The sequence below is a fragment of the Anguilla anguilla genome, chromosome 5 (assembly GCF_013347855.1).
Source record: "Anguilla anguilla isolate fAngAng1 chromosome 5, fAngAng1.pri, whole genome shotgun sequence".
Taxonomy (NCBI): domain Eukaryota; kingdom Metazoa; phylum Chordata; class Actinopteri; order Anguilliformes; family Anguillidae; genus Anguilla; species Anguilla anguilla.
Window position 1 is genome coordinate 36,743,895 of NC_049205.1, and position 5,676 is coordinate 36,749,570.

Here is a 5,676-nt window from a genome sequence, read left to right on the forward strand (position 1 = left end):
AGTGCTGGGATTCTAGATGGAGCAGAGCTCAAAGCAGAAGATGAGCTCTCTACAGGTAACACCAACCCCTATATTAAAAACAGATTAATAAAGGCAGCTAATCATAATCACTTACCTTTTTGTTCAGTGTCAGTGTCAAGGCAGCAGTTTTATTTATTTTGTCATTGGAGGCATGGGGTTTTAGTTTTCCAAGCTGGGAACCCAGTATCTCTTGGCACTTGTTTTGCTTTCATGTTATTTAATCATTTTATGTCATAGCTTTCTGCAAAACAAACAAAACAAAATTTTAAACGCCTATCATAATAAATGGACACATTTGAATATGTTTGTGTGCTTGTGCGGGCCTGATCAAGTATGTATGTAATTGTAGGATGCATAATAAATACTATGCATTATATGTATATTTTGGAAACCTACACTGCCGTGAAAACGTATTTGCCCCCTTCCTGATTTCCTCTTTTATTGCATATTTGCCACATTTAAGATTTTTGTCAGCTTTCACTTTTCATGTTCTTATATTTGAAATGCTGATCTGTTCTTATGTTTTGGCAGTGGTTTAATGGTGAATTGCAAAAGGAACTATATCCAGTGGTTGCACTATAATAATTTTTCTAGAAGTTGTGGGCATGCCAATATTTCACTGTTTTTACACTTCCCTTTAACAGTCACAATATTGACTTGCGCGGGCAAATTTTTTCTTTTTTTAATTAATCCTTGATGGTATAATTGGCCATGCTTGTGTTGATTTATCTAATGACCTACTGTGAGAACAGTGAGGAAAAGCATTTAAATACTGCTCACTTGCCCCTCTAGTCATATGCTTAGGGCTTTCTACAGACCCATGTATTAGGTACTGCATGCATATCATTTAGTGTGTTTATGCAATATGTTTTCCATCATACTGTATAAGTGTGTGGATTGTTTGTGTGGTTGTTCACTCTATTTGTATATGTATGTTCTGTGAGTGGTTGGGGGCTTGTTTTCTGAGGGGTACAGTTTGCAAAGAGTAAGTTGTGTCAAGTAGCAAAGTAAATCAAAGCCTTTATACTGGCTAGTGTTTGTGTACCTGGATTTGTATTTCATAAAATGAACTAGGCTTAATTGTCCTAAGATAGACAGTCTATCGCTGTCACTTGTACTGTTTCACTGAGATTCTCACTAGCAAAAGACAAATTTATGCCCAGGTGCATTGTTTTCTAAATCTACTTTGCGAATCTGGGACCACACCACAATCAACTTGATTAAATGTTTCCATTGAGTGTTTGAAGCAATATGATTGGCAGTATTTTCCACTGAGAGGCAGCAGTTTCTCTGTAGTCCTTGGAGAAGCCCACAGCATTGTGGGATACTGTGAGTCAGAAAAAGCACAGCGCTTCTGCTATAAAATCTTGTTGATCTATGAGCAGAAAGGGAAGCATACAGAGAAGTGAGATACACAGTACTCACAGGACCTGTATTTTCAGTTGTGGCCGGTGGGCATTACATCATCTGCAATGTTCTGACAAAACTTGGAAAATTGAATATACAGTTGAGATCTTACAGCTATTAACCTCCTGTTTGGATTTTGAGTGAGTGAGCGCTCTTCCCGTATGGGCAGCAGGTGTAGCAGTGTACTATAATGACAAGAGAACTGGACTTTCATCTTCAAGGTTGTAGGCTGATTCAACTGCCATTGCACCCTTGAGCAAGGAACTTATCTTGAATTGCTTCACTAAAAATACCCAGCTGTTTAAATAGATTGTATTTTAAAGTGTGTAAAATGTATATCCTTTATGCCTCATTGTGACAGAGCTCCATGCTGGTTATAAATATTATAGAGGATGATAAACCTGAATATAGCTTTCTCAGTTTTCCCAATGTACAGTTGTGTGTTTACTTCTGAGTTTATTCTAGTTAGATCATTGGTCTATCTAGCTAGGAAGTTATTGGTTGTTCTGGAATTAACAATTATTTGCATAATGGCCTCAGGTGATGTATACTGCAGATAGGGCGCACTGCTACAGCTCGTCATCAGTCTGTCAGTGTGTGTTTGATGCTGCTTCTCTGTTGTTAATAAATGCGCTAATGGTCTGTCAGACTCTGAAATCGCTACATTGGTGTCAGCAGTTGGCCTTGGCATTGAAGAGGAATTCACATGCCTACATGAGAGATGGCCAGAGGGGATTAGTGAGTGGAAGAAGACTGGCTGCACCATGGAAAGCCTGGGGAACCCTTGGCTAGCTCCTGTGGGGCATCCAGTTCCAGGAATTGACCAACTGATGCCTAGTGAGAATACTTAGATTAAGCTCACAGGGGAATATGAGAAGGGCCTTAATAAGAGTATGCTATTGATCGGCAGCTTCAGACTAGTGTGAATACAATGCTCTTTGGAAATACAGTACTGTGCAAAAGTCTTAGGCACCTGCAAAAAAAAATGCTGTACAGCTAAGATGCTTTCAAAAATAATGAAATGAAAGGTTATACATATCAAATAAATAATTTAAAGAGCAGTAAATAGTTAAAAACTAAGTAAAATCAATGTTTGGTGTGACCACCCTTCGCTTTTAAAACTACATCAATCCTCTTAGGTACACTGTCCGGCAGTTTTATAGGAAAATTGGCTGGTAGGTTGTTCCAAGCATTTTGGAGAACTTGCCACAGTTCTTCTGCAGATTTTGGCTGTTTCGCTTGCTTCTGGCTCTCCAGGTAATCCCAGAGACCCTTGATCAAGTTTTTATCTGAAAAGTAGTCTATTACTTAAAATATTACTTTATTTAACAAAATACAAAAATGTATCTGTAAAAATTCATGTTTGGACATCTCAATTTTGCTCTTTTCTACTGACATACTAATGCAGAAAACAAAAAATAAACATCTAAGACCAAATATATACAATATATTATATTTAAAAATCTAGGGTACCTAAGACTTTTGCACAGTACTGTATAAAACAAGCTTGTCAGGAGAAAGTTATTATGGGTGACTTCAATTACTCTGCTATTAATTGGGAATTGTTGACAGGACAAGAAAAAGGTGAGGAAGAATTTCTAAATTTTGTATATTACCATGTTTTAACACATTATGTCAGTCAGCCTACCAGAAGGAAATAAATTCTGGACTGGGTGCTATGCCATGTAACAATCCTGACATCATTTGCAGCATAGAGACAATGAAGCCACTTGGGACAAGTGATCATTCAGCAGTTAGTTTATATGTATTTGCAAATATAGGCAAATTATATTTGCACATTACGAGGGCCTCCTTGAAGTGCAGAATTTTTTATTTTAGGTGTGCCAACTTTAACAAGATACAAGCGAAATGAAGTCATATAGACTGGGGGCAACTCCTTGATTGTAAGACAGTGAGTGAAGAGTGGGGCAGGTTCAAAAGAGTAGTCCTTGATACACATTGTAAATGCATTCCAAAGGTAAGGGAAAAAAGTTGAAACAAGACCAGGTCAAAACCTAGTATGTGGCTGGACCGGCTGACCAATGGTGTGACGTCATAACTCGGCCGACCAATGGTGTAACTTCATCACTCGCATTTGTAGGGCTGGCCCCGCTGTTGCGGTCCAGCCAAAAACAGTCTCCACCATGGATGAATGAAGCTACATTGGAGAGTTTGAGAAAAAAGAATAAACTTTATAAGACATAGTAGTGATGCTGTGTGAATGACAGCTAGGGTGGACAGAGACAAACAGAGAAGGAAGTTTAAGCCAGCATGCGTGGTTTAATTAATACAGGAAGGCAGCAGAGGCTGCGAATGTGCAGCGGTTCGGGAGGAGCCAGGTGCAGAGGTGGGGGAATTGCTTCCTGACAAAACAGTAAGCCGGTTTCAGGAGAGGCGGGGAGGCTCTCAGACAAGGTTTCGTCCAGGCACATGGCTTTGTTGTCCACGTCTGTTAGGCAATCACACTGAGGTTAGTGTGAGTCTAAAAGCTACATCTACACCGGCTGGTAAAAGTGACCCAACTGACCCAATTCACCATTTAGAAATTACAGAACTTTTTATACATAGCCCCTCATTACAGTATACTATGATGTTGGGAACATATTAATGTTATGTAAATGAAAGTCGTTATGTTTAGTAATTTGTTGCATATCTTTGGATCTTGGGTGGTTCCTTTTTCCAGGTCTTTTAGGTACTTCTTAGGTACTAGCAAACTGTAACTTGGCCATCCTGTTTTTTGTGGCTAACTAGTGGTTTGCATCTTGCAGTGTTTACTCTGTAGTTCTGTTTTTGATGTATGCTGTGGATAGTAGTCACTCACACATCAATAGCCACATCCTGAAGAGATCTTCCTTGGTCAACCAAGACCTCTATGATTACTGAGCACACCAGTGCTCTCTTTCTACTTAGTCAAACAGTTGATTTTGGTAAATCTAAGGTTTGGCCAAGGTTCTCTGACAGTTGTTTTCTAATTTCTTGGCATCAAATGGTAAATGGACTGCATTTATATAGCGCTTTTATCCAAAGCGCTTTACAATTGATGCCTCTCATTCGCCAGAGCAGTTAGAGGTTAGGTGTCTTGCTCAAGGACACTTCGACATGCCCAGGGTGGGGTTTGAACCGGCAACCCTCCGACTGCCAGACAATCGGTCTTACCTCCCGAGCTATATCGCCCTCACATGAAATGGCTTCATTGACTTTCATTAGCACTACGCTAGTCCTCATGTTGACAAATGCAAATGCAGGGCACAAGTGGTCAGTGGTGACTCTCAAATGTGCAATCGTCTTTGTAATGAGGGGTTTATGCACTGACATCCTACTATAATATCCCGCTCTATGTAGTCGTCAATGGACTGTTCTTGCTGACACTGTCTGATCACGTTGTGCATTGACATTCTCAGCCATGAGGAAGAGTTGCTCTTCTTTTTTTCCTTACATATTGCACTAATGGATCAGCATCATGGTCACATAATGTGCACTTTTGACAACAATTTCTGAACCTATTTACTGATGTCTTTCTTCATAGATCATAATGCAGATGTTACTTTAATCCAGTTGAGCAGCCTTTGTGACTGAAGCTCCTGCTATCCGTGCCCCAATAATGAATCCTCTTTCAATGTCACTTAGATCTTTTCCTCTTGCCATCTTGATCCATTGAGGTCAACTGGTCCTGCTCAGAATTTTTTACATGGCTCAGAGCATGGTAACAGCTGGGATGTTAACTGCTTAATTGCATCATGCAGTACACCTGTATGGCAGCATCTGCATTTGTTATGTTTCTCCACTCATTTATTCAGGGGTTTCTTTTAATTTGCCACCAGTCTGTATATACATACATACACACACACACACACACACACACATATATATATCCTTTGGCCCACAAATTAGCGTTTCATTTGAAGTAAATTACTCTACAACGATTCAATACCTCCCCCCAGCGGCCGTTCAATAATGACAAACTGCATTGTAGTGTTACTTTTTTTAGCCTATTTTTATAAGGTACTTGTAATTCTTTCAAACAAAATCATATTGACAAAATAATTTGTCAAACACCTGATTCATAATGACATCAACAATTAGATACCAAGGCTCAAACTGGTTGAGAGACAAGTAAAAACAAAGTCAAGATGACAGCCCGGCGCCGAATGAAAAATAGAAATGCTTGCTTAATTAGTTGTGCGTTTGGTGCACTACAACTCCTATAATTCCTTGCAATACCACGTGTTCGTCGGTCATGTGGTTTGA